This window comes from Prunus dulcis, chromosome 2 (genome assembly GCF_902201215.1).
Source record: "Prunus dulcis chromosome 2, ALMONDv2, whole genome shotgun sequence".
NCBI lineage: Eukaryota > Viridiplantae > Streptophyta > Magnoliopsida > Rosales > Rosaceae > Prunus > Prunus dulcis.
This window is the reverse complement of record NC_047651.1, coordinates 2,173,070-2,184,930: the sequence shown is the minus strand read 5'-3', so window position 1 is coordinate 2,184,930 and position 11,861 is coordinate 2,173,070.

Below are 11,861 nucleotides of genomic sequence, written 5' to 3'. Positions count from 1 at the left end.
CTTTAGAAAATCCGATTAAAACTGAAATCTCAAATTGTGCTGCTGTCTCATCTGATTCCAACCTCAAACTCTGTTTCTATAACTTGTAAATAAGCAGCACAGACTTATAGAACTGTTACTGTACTGATCATATTCAGAACCGTAATAAAACTTACTCAAGATCAATAAAGAAATTTATTCAAATAAATTCATTTCTAAAAACTTATTTATATAAACTCAATATAAAAAAAATCCTTTGTATAAATTCATTTGTATAACTAATTTATATAACTTATTTATATAAAACATTTATGAAAGAAATTCCACTCACAGATGGTCCGAGCTATTTTGACCCTTCGAAAGTCTCCTTTGCAATCCTGTCGGGCTCCTGGTGCCTGATTGCCCATAAAGATTAAATTAATAGACTGCTGACTAAAAAGAATTTCAACTAAACCCCCTGCCCCCGGCTCCTAGAAATACGTGCATCTCTTTTCAAGTTACTCTTATGCCCTCGTCAGCCCTTTCAGACACTTGGACCAGTTTTGGGAAGGTCCGACGCTCAACTAAATGATAAACTGCCTAATCGGCCGACCCGGAACCCCGTGGGTCCACGACCTCTGATCGCCAATCTGGGATTCCCTGAAGGTTCCTTACAGCGAGGGAACCGTGTGCTGCGAATTTGGTCTGAAATGGACGGTCGGATTAGCTAAAATTGCGTTATCGCTTAAAATCCAAACCCTAGCCCCAGGGTTCGCGATTCAGGGGTATCCGGGGCTCCGATTCGCAATCCGTCAAATCCTACACGATCCTGACATCATGTAGACCGACATATCCGAAATTCAGCTCGATCCGATTATTTAACGACACTGCACCCACGGATAGCGCGGTATGGAAAATCCGTTCGGGGCTCAAACGGACTCCGAATCGAGATCCACAAAATCTCACACGCTCGTGACGACACGAGGGTCACAAAACTGCACAGAATTACATCACTACCCTCTCCCACGCGTCCCAGCACGCGCGGTCAGATTTGGGTGTCCTAAGCGATTTCGGGTGGCTGAAACATCTCGGAACCAAGACTCTAAACTCCTACCCTATGTAAAACACCCCATTTGGAGTCACTTTTGTTCTTCGACAACCCCCAAAAAGTGACCAGAAACAGTAGTTTCGAGCGGCCGAAGTTTCGGCCAAACTTCAAGTCGAAAATCGAACCCCTTAGAGCTAAAATCGATCGAAGCCCATATACCCATCAGCTAGAGCACGAAAAATAGCTGAGACACCATACCTTACTCGATCGATTTGGTGGAGAAACGAAGGAGAATTTCGAGCTGGAAGTTTGGGTAGCTTCGGACGAACCTCCGTCGGAAAACACGATTTTCCGGCCAGCTCAGGGCGGCCCCGGAGTGGAGGTTGGTCAGGTTGGGACGGCGACACGGAGGCGGACCCGATGGTACCCACGGCGGAGATCGGCTCGGCCTGTGGTGGCCGGGCCGTCGCTTGGAAGGCGAAGGGTCGCACGACCCAAATCGCGCGGAAGGAGAGAGAGAGAGGAGAGAGAGAGAAAAGTGACGGGGGAGACGAGAGAGAGGGGGATAAAAATCTGACTTTTTGGCCAAATTACCGTTTTGCCCTTCGCGTTTTTTAGACCATCTCCTTCGTTACAGTCCCGATTCGGGTCCACTCCGTGTGTACGAACTCGTTTCGCCGCGCTCTACGCAATGGCGCAAGCGGCATTCCCAAATTCTTTCTCGATCAAAAAGTCAATTTCCCCCTATTAAATAATGCGAGGGCAAAATAGTCTTTTTGCAAGAAGATATTTTCCTTACTTTTTAGATATTTTCTTTCTTTTTAGATATTTTGGTTTGGGTTATTACAAATAATATATATTTAAATAAAATATTATATGGTGGCCGAATTTTTTTAATAAGAAATATTACAGCCGCACGGCTATACTTGATTTTTTTCTAATTTTTTTCAAAATAAATAGTATAGCCGACCGGCCATACTTTTTTTTTTCCCTAATTTTTTGAAATAGCAAAGCCGTTCGGTGATACTCTGTTTTTTAAATTTTTTTAAAAAAGGATTACAATACTTGTATTGAACATGTACATGCGTATTTTTCATATTTAAAACACATATTATTCACAAAATTTTCAATAATACACACAAAGTTCAAGTATTATTGAATACAAATAATATACATTAAAATATTTAAATATTATATAGTGGCCGAACTTTTAAGTTGTAATTTTTTTCAAAATTTTGACGAATAATATAAAATATAAATTAATGTAAGTAGGAGGGTCCTTTTTTCTAGATTTTTTCGAAAGAAATCGTATAGCCCTCACAGCTATACTCTGTTGTTTAATTGTTTTTTAAAGAAATTGTATAGCGGCGGGGCTATTGCTAATTTTTCAATAGAAATAATATAGCCCCGTAGGTATACTCTGTTCTTCCCTAATTTTATAATAAGAAATGGTACAGCCGCATGGCTATACTTGGTTTTTTCGTTTTTTTTAAAAAAGTATTACAATACTCATTTTGAACATGTACGTATGTATTTTTCATATTTAATACATGTATTGGTTACAAAATTTTCAGTCAAACACACAAATTTAAGTATTATTGAATACAAATAATATATATTTAAATATTTAAATAAATTATATCCAAATATTATATAGGAACCTAACTTTTAAGTTGTAATTTGCCAAAATTTTGACGAATAATTAATATCTATGAAGTATAAATTAATGAAACTAGGAGGGTCTTTTTTCTAGTTTTTTTTAAAAAAGAAATAGTACAGCCGCATGACTATACTCATTTTTTTAAAGAAATAGTGTAGCAGACCGGCCATACTAACTTTTTCTATTTTTTTTTTAAAAATAGTACAGCCGTATGGCTATACTCGTTTTTTTTTAAAAAAAATTCAACAAAGAAGTAGTACAATACTCGTATTGACCATGGACGTACGTATTTTTCATATTTAATACACTTATATCTTACAAAGTTTTCACTAATACACACAAAATTCAAGTATGATTGAATACAAATAATATATAGTTAAATATTTAAATAAATTATATTAAAATATTATATGGTGGCCAAACTTTACAGTTGTAATTTTGCCAAAATTTTGATGAATAATTAATATCTCTAAAGTATAAACTAATGTAAGTAGGAGGGTCCTTTTTTTCTAGTGTTTTTTTTTTTGAAAGAAATAGTATAGCTGCCCGGCTATACTCAAAAAATTAAATAACAGCGATATTATCTTTTTGCCAAATTTTTTTAATAAGAAATTGTACAGCCGTATGGCTATGCTTGGTTTTTAAAAAATAAGAAATAGTATAATACTAGTATTGAACATGTACATATGTATTTTTCATATTTAATCCACGTACTGTTTATAAAGTTTTCAATAATACACACAAAATTCAAGTATTATTGAATACAAATACTATATATTTAAATATTTAATTAAATTTGATTAAAATAATATATAGTGGCCGAACTTTTAAGTTGTAATTTGCCAAAATTTTGATGAATAATTAATATCTATAAAATATAAACTAATGCAACTAGAAGGGTCCTTTTCTCTTGTGTTTTTAGAAAGTAAAAGTATAGCCGCCTGGAGATATTCGCTTTTTTCCTAATTTTTTTTAAAATAAGAAATAGTACAGCCGCATATACTCAGTTTTTTAAAATAAGAAATAGTACAATACTCATTTTGAACATGTACGTACATATTTTTCATATTTAATCCATGTACTATTTATAAAGTTTTGAATAATACACACAAAATTCAAGTATTATTGTATACAAATAATATATATTTATATATTTAATTAAATTTGATTAAAATAATATATAGTGGCCGAACTTTTAAGTTGTAATTTGCAACTGGGAGGGTCCTTTTTTCTTTTTTTACAAAGAAATAGTATAGTCACTTGGTTATACTTTGTTTTTTTATTTTTTTTAATTAAAGAAATAGTATAGATGCACTGCTATACTCCGTTTTCTCTAATTTTTCAAAAGAAATAGTACAGTCGGATGGCTATACTCGGTTTTTTAAATTTTGTTTAAAAAGCAATAGTACAATACTCGTATCGAACATGTACGTATGTATTTTTTGTATTTAATACATGTATTGTTTACAAAATTTTCAAAAATACACACAAAATTCAAGTATTGTTGAATACAAATAATATATATTAATTTATAAATATTTTCCTCCTTTCTTTTAATTCAACTCTTTAGGTTATTGGATGCAATGAAAATTTTTCAGTACGAGGATAAGAAAAAGATTCACCATGAATCCTTTTGTCTTTTTACGGACTGATCTCGTCATATATATTTCAAAAAAAGAAAAAAAAACTTGTAGTTCTTCTGTTTGAAGTCGTCAAGCTTTCTTGGAAAATTCTATCAAATGATTCGAGATATATATCAACTAAACAGACTAATAATTTATTTTAAGAATTTTTTATAAAATTTATACTCCAACCATGCTCCATAATTTAGGAAATTTTTTTATGTATAAATTTAGAATCATCATTTCAAGCATTACTATTATAAAGAAAGTCCAAAACAATAAAATTGGAGAAAAAAACCCATTATACACCAGCTGGCATCCCATTTAATTTATTTTTAAAATTAAAATCCCGCTTATTCCATTAATAGGTAGCTACTAGAATATTTTTAATTTATATTATTGCACAAATAAAACATAGGAACATGAATAGAACTTGCTTTCTCATTACCATCACCAACATTTATGAACCCTATAATTCAAATAGTTTATTACTGTTCACCCGTTTTGATTTTAATCCTGTGATGGTATGGTAAAATTCCTCATTGGCTTGACAACCATTGGTGATCAACAAGTCAACTTTCTTTTGTGCATGAGCGTGCCACTGCTAGCAATTCACAACCCTAGCAAACTTCTAAAAAATAAATAACTTGCGCCCCAAGTTACTGACTTTTAAACAAGCGATTGTGAATTTTGGATGAGGAATATCTCTCAAGTAAGTTCTTTTCTTGCCTCAAACTGGTGAGGACTTCACAATTTTTTACAGTACAAGATTGGTAGTTATGGCCAAAAAAAATGAAAAGAAAGTAAATTGTTTAGGCAGAATTACCCATTACAAAGCTCAGAAAGAGAAAAAGCCAACTCCAGAAAAGACAACAGAGCGTTGGACTTCAATTTCTGCCTGGGTAGTTGCTTCTGAATAGGGCTGTATTGGCTGTGTCTGTGCTGGATTGGATCGTCAACACCTTCAACTGATGAGTTTCAGCTGGAAATCGAAACCAACGTTTGAGTTTGGCAAAGCTTCAATTTATTTAGAGTCAAGGAAGGCTTGCTGAAGGCCACAGAAGTGGCTAGATTGATGGTCACTGAGCTAGAACTGCGCTATGGTACCTGTTCTGCTTGACCAAGGCTTTCTATAAATTTGTTGAGGTTTTCATATTTGTGAAAAACCCTGACTCTGCTTGATTTGGCTTTGTGCTAAACCAAATTTGTAATGAGAGGAATCTCGCTTTATAAAACTGTTTCTCTAAACTGAACCGAAAACATATATTTGAATTCTAGCTTGTTTGTACTATATCTGACCCCCACTCACATCATGACACAAGGAAAGTGAGCGAGGTTGAAACCGAACCTGTGAGCCACGTTGAATAAGTAATTAGCATACACCACCAATTCACACATGATTTGTCAAATCGGCAAGTTCTCCCGACCGATTCCTTGAAAAGATCTTCGGCACCTGATGCCAAACGATCAGTTAGCACATCCGGCCGATTTTTTTGGGTAAACCTCGGAACTCCCGCCAAGGCCTGTCAGAGCACGTGTTGACCGTCGAAGGCCCTCCCACAAGTCCCACATCGGAACTAAGTACTAAATGATCACCCACCACCCTCTATAAATAAATCCCTTTGGCCCAACCGAAAGGTAAGACTGTTTACTTGACTTATGCTTCCACTTTGTCAATAGAATTGCTCTTAGTCACTAACTTTGGCATTGGGGGGTCTTAGGCCGGCACCACACCGGTGCTTTAGACCTCATCTACCGTTCCTCTCCTTAGGCGGAACCCAGCATCGCGTCCCGAGAAAGAACATCACAGACTGAAGGCTCCTCGAGTCTGAACCATCCACATCACCTGTAAGTTAGCCTTATCTCTATATGTTTAGTTTTAGTGCGAACATAGCTGATTTGTTTCTTGTGAATCAAAAGAGTTTTGGTTGCTTTAGAATCTGAAAGCTTTTAAGATCGATTCATCTTTTTTTTCTTGTCAGTTGACTTTGAGAGTTGTTGTCTTGATTGATTTTTTTTTTTTTGCTGTCTTTCATATGTTCACCATCTCTCTTATTTTATAGGAAATGCTGGAGTGAGGTTTTTAATCTTTGAATAATGGGCGGCAAATCTTTTCAAAATATCTTTATTTTTAAATGCCATAAAAAAGGGAAGCTATCTATTCTGGTAGAGAAGAATCATCAGCAGTCAATTGCCATGGTGATATTTTCCTTTCTTTTCCCAAAAAAAAAAAATCAACTCCTTTTGCTCTCTATTTGTTTCTTGTAAAGAAGGAAAGACACAATCTGCCATGATGATCAGTTTGCTTTTCCTGTTGAACAACTCCCTTGCTCCTTACTTATCTCTTGAGAATGTAGTCTGCTTATCTCTTGGAAATGTCACCTGCTTTGGTACAGAGTTTCTCTGTATATAACAAGGGATTTTGATCTTCTTTATTTGGCTGCAAACAATGGAGAAGTCTTCCTGTAAGACATGCTTTCATTAACTCCCTATCAACTCCTCTATGATAGTTGAAAATTTTGACTTTTCAAAGTCAGGAAGTCACGTGGGGCTCCTTGGGGAAAACATTTTTTAGTAAAAAAGATGTGCTGACTTGCTTTTGAGATCAAAGTGACGAGAATTTTTTAGAAGCTGGGTTTAATCCAATTTCTTAGAGGTTTTCGACATGCTAGGTGATGAATTACCATTTAATTGGTTATTTTTGTGTTTTTAAACATCTGCCACCTTTGCAAAAAACATGGGCTTCTAATGTCAATTGGGCTACTTTTTGGAGTCAAGGATCATTCTTCTGTTTTTCTGTTTATGGGCCTCTTCATCAAAATGAGTTGGCGTGTGGAATTCTTAGGCCCAAACAATTACCTAGTAAAATTTGTAAAATTCATATTTTTACAACTTCCATAAATAGCACGTACCCGTTTCATTTCATTTCATGATCTATAAGTTCTTTTATTGCAACATCAAGGCAATTCTTACACTCTATATTAAAAAGGTCCCTTATACATTCAACAATACCAAAAAGTCTTTTCTCTTTTAACATTGTTCCTCTTACCTTTAGCTTTCAACGACCCATGAACAGCTACATAACTAAATCGAATGAACAACTAACGGAGTTTATTTTTAATCAACTTGGGACTATCATTGAATTCAAAACTAATCTCACAGAATCCGTTTTCCGTGTCACTTACACCAATGAAATTTGCACTGAAATACTTTAAAAGGCAACCTAGCATCCAAACTATAGCTCCTCGACTAAAAGGACAATACTTGCGAATCTCTAAGTCTGCTGTATTGAGACAACTTTCGAATGCTGCATGGCGACCTCCAAGCCGAATGGTTTTCCAACACTGAGCTAGCGCATATAAAGAATTATTTGGTTTTATTGTATAATTAATTATGCCACCAATGATGTCACTTCCGAATGTTGAATATGAAACTTCTTTAGACATTAACTCTCTTAGTAACATATTTAAATTTATCTCATCCTACTCATTGTCTTTAAACTCTACTGGATTGAAACATTTATACCCCAAAAAACGAGGTTAAACTCCAAAGATCTCTTGAAGAAAAAGAGAGAAATATAAAAGAGTCAAAATCATTAATGGCTTGGAGTAAAACATGTTTTATGGATTGAATTTAATTTTTAAAACAAAAAATAAATAAACAAACAAACACACATGCACACAAACAAAAACACACACAGAGACAAATAAGTCTCAGCAGACACTAAAGGGGAAGCTTAGAGACGGAATTCAAATACAAGAATAGAGGAGTACGCGGGGGGGTGAAGTAAAGATAACTATAGCAATATAGACCTTTCCTTAGCACGTTATATATATATATATATATATATATATATATATACACACACGACAATACAAGTATCCTGCTTTTATTTCTATATTATGTATAGTATACCTTTTTCGTAGTAGTAGTGTACATTTTATAACATAATTAGAAGTTATAATCTTTCTTTGTTCTTATGATTATAATAAACCAGTTATACATTAATTTATGTTTTGCCAAGTTATTCTAGAAAGAGCCATGCTTGATGTGTGTGTACAATTTTTTTCTTCTTTTCTAGACTACAATATTAAATTCTTGTAGTTCTGTGTTTAGTTGTGGGGCAAGGAATTGATTTTGTTCCAAAAAATATATGCCTTTGAGTATAGTGATGGGGTAAGGATTTAATTTTATTCCAAAAAATGTATACCTTTGAGTATAGTGATGGGGTATCGCACTCCCTTTTGAGTATATGCCTTTGGGTATAGTGATGGAGCCATTGACATGTTTGAGGAGGCAACTGAAGCAAATTCCTAGACCGACGGAGAAAGGTGGAATGGGATAGTAGAGCAAAGGCTAGTGAAGAAAAGACTCAACGAAATCCTAGGGGCGGTTAACTATAGGTGGAGCAAGGGCTCCTAGCAAAGTTCAAGAATATCCCAAGCTTAGGTGGAGCAAGGGCTCTTAGCAAAACTCAAGAAAATCTTAGGCTTAGGTGGAGTAAGAGCTCCTAGCAAGGCTCAAGAAATCCTTGTTTGAAGAGGTGGAGTTGCAGGAACCATGTCAACCTTGAAAAGTGAGAGTGTTGTGATAGGGCGGGTTACCTTGGCTTGGATCTCGCCAAAAGTGGAGATTGTTGGTGAATGGGACTTGATACAAATCATGATGTGTAAGCTCCACATCAAAAAATAAGACGACAATCTACAATCCAAATATAGATGACCTACTACTAAGTGTACCGAGGCTTGAACTGTTAATCCATAAAAAGCAATGGCATGAACTATTTATACATAAAAAGTAGTCGCAAGAACTATTAATACATAAAAAGCAGTGCCATGGGCTGCAATTTTGATATGTTTATACGGCCATTTAGTAACTTGAGTTTTTACTAGTTTTATAGGGGTGTATTCAATTGAGATAAAGATTTTAAAGAAGTTTAAAAGTCCAGGTGTATTATGTTTGAGCAAAATTCTCACGGAAGAATATTCGCAAGAGATTCTTCACCCTTCAAGCTTCCTTCTCTCTCTTCTTCCGCAATTCCTGCTAAAAAAGGTTGGAGTAAATAGACCACACCTCGAGGTGTTAGCCAAAGGCACTCCAATGCCTAAGTCAATTAGATGATCTTGAGGAAGATACAAAAGTAACAAAGAAGGTCGGAGTTTTCTCTATGGTACGAGAGAACCAGGTGGTCGGAGCTGTGTGTGTGTGTGTGAGAGAGAGAGAGAGAGAGAGAGAGAGAGAGAGAGAGATAGTTCTTAGGAATTTTGGAATTTACCTCATGTATGTGGTGTAGCTATGTATTTATAGTGCTCTTGCCTTCTACGGTTTTTCAGAGAATAATTCACATATATAAGGGAATTATTCTCTCCCTTAAATGGAGAGATTGGATTAATCAGGGAGAATTAATGAAAATCAAATCCTTAATTTATGATAATATTCCTTTTTTTTTTTTTTTGAGGTCCTTTCCTATTGAAAGGGGCGATAGCATATTAAACTCATACACACAACACGGATGCTAGGACTCGAACCCAGGACCTTGCCTGAGGGAGTAAATACTCCAAACCACTACACTAGTTGGTCCTTTGCTATAATATTCCTATTTTAAGTCTAAACAATTGGCCAATTAAATAGAGCACAATTTTTTACCTAAGGAATATTCTCACTGCTCCCGCCATCGTCCCCGCCTACATGTACGGCGCGTCGGGCACAAGTGCCATCGATACTGATCAATTCACCCATATTATACATACCATAGCTCAAAAATTGAATTGACCCCAACCCCAACTCAATCTTTATCGAAAACGGAATAATTGGGGGATTCGAGAGAGAGAAAGGGGCACCGGATATGAGAGGAATTTTATTCTTGTCTTTGTTTCCTTTTTTCGAATTTAGGGTTTGGTTTTGAATGTGATTTGTGTGTGAATTTTTATACGAGAACGAAAGTAAAAGATGACACTGGCGTCTTTCTTATGTGTTGTTGTGGCTTCTCTCTCTCTCTCTCTCTCTCTCTCTCTCTCTCAGAATTGTGAGGGAGAGTGTGGTTTGATATTTGGAAATCGTTGGCTTTACGAGAAGCTATAGAAGCGGGTTTGGGTTTCTTAATCCTCTGCAGTTGGGTCCAGTGAGCCTGGTTTTGTATTTTGTGTTGTTGATGGTTGTAAGTTGTGATTCGCCGCGTTTGGGAGGAGTGAGGAGTGTTTTGTGTACAATTGGGAGGAGCGTGGTTTAGGAGGTGAGGTGTATATGCGGTTGTAGAGGATGATCAAATAAATTACTCCGTTTTTAGTATGGCAAACCAATGAGATGGTCAACTGCACTTACTTTCTCATATTCATAGTCCACTTAATTGTCTTTTACATTAAATATATTTAAAAAAAGAAAAAGGAATGTTGTTCAAAAACTAACCACAAAAAAACAAAAAAATGAAGCAACCAACACTTCAAAAACTCAAACTATTATAAACACTCAGAGAATTTTAATCGAATTGAATCACAAAGCTTTGGTTGATTTGAAGGAAGAAAAAAAAGTTCAAAACACAGATTTAGTTTGAGAGAGAGAGAGGAGGGGGCTCAAAAAGAAGACTTTGGGAAGAGCAAAACACTGGCTAGAAAACACCTTATAAGAATTAGGTAAAAATAGGCCAATTTTCTTGTTTTCTTTTGTCAAAAGACCTTTTTTTTAATTAAAAAAGTGAAGTCTGGAGAAGTAAAGGCTTTTTTTGATTTCTTTTATAAGTGAGTTTAAAATAATTTGAAGGCCCTAAATTTTTGGGGGCCTTGTGCAATCACCCAGCCTGAACAGGTTATGGGTCAGGCCTGTGTCAATTGGTTTATTTTATTTATTTTTCTACTTTAGAATTAAGAAAGATAATTCCAAAAACAAAATGAGAAAAGTTGTATCCCATAAAAATATGTAAGAACACAAACCAAAATATCTAAAAATTAAGATTTCTTTATTCAAGCCAAAAGACGATTTTGCCCTCGCATATTTTAATAGGGGAAAATTTGACTTTTTGATCGGGGATGAATTTGGGAATTCCGTTTGCGCCGTTGCGTAGAGCACGGCGAAACGAGTCCGTGGACACGGAGTAGACCCAAATCGGAGTTTTAACGAAGAAATTACGATCAAAACATCGCGAAGGGCAAAATGGTAATTTGGACAAAAGTCAGATTTTTATCCCTGTTTCTCTCTCTCCCCGCGTCAGCTCTCTCTCTCTCCTTCCTCTCTCTCCCGCGCGCGACCAGCCAGCCCCCCTCCCTTCTAGTCGCTCCCGTCGCCACCTCAGGGCGACTCGATCTCCGGCAAGGGCACCGTCACCTCCGCCTCGGTCTCGCCGATCTTCCCCGACCAGTTGCCGGCCGTGGGACGCCTGGAAACGATCGGAAACTGCAGATTTCCGACGAAAGTCACCCGAACTTCTCTCCTCTCGATCTCCTCCGTTTCTCAACCAAATCAGTCGAGTGAGGTATGGATTTTCATCTATTTCTCGTGCTCTATCTGATGGTTGGCTGGGTTTAGATCGATTTCACCTCTAGGTTGTTCGATTTTCGAATTGAAAATCGACCGAACTTCG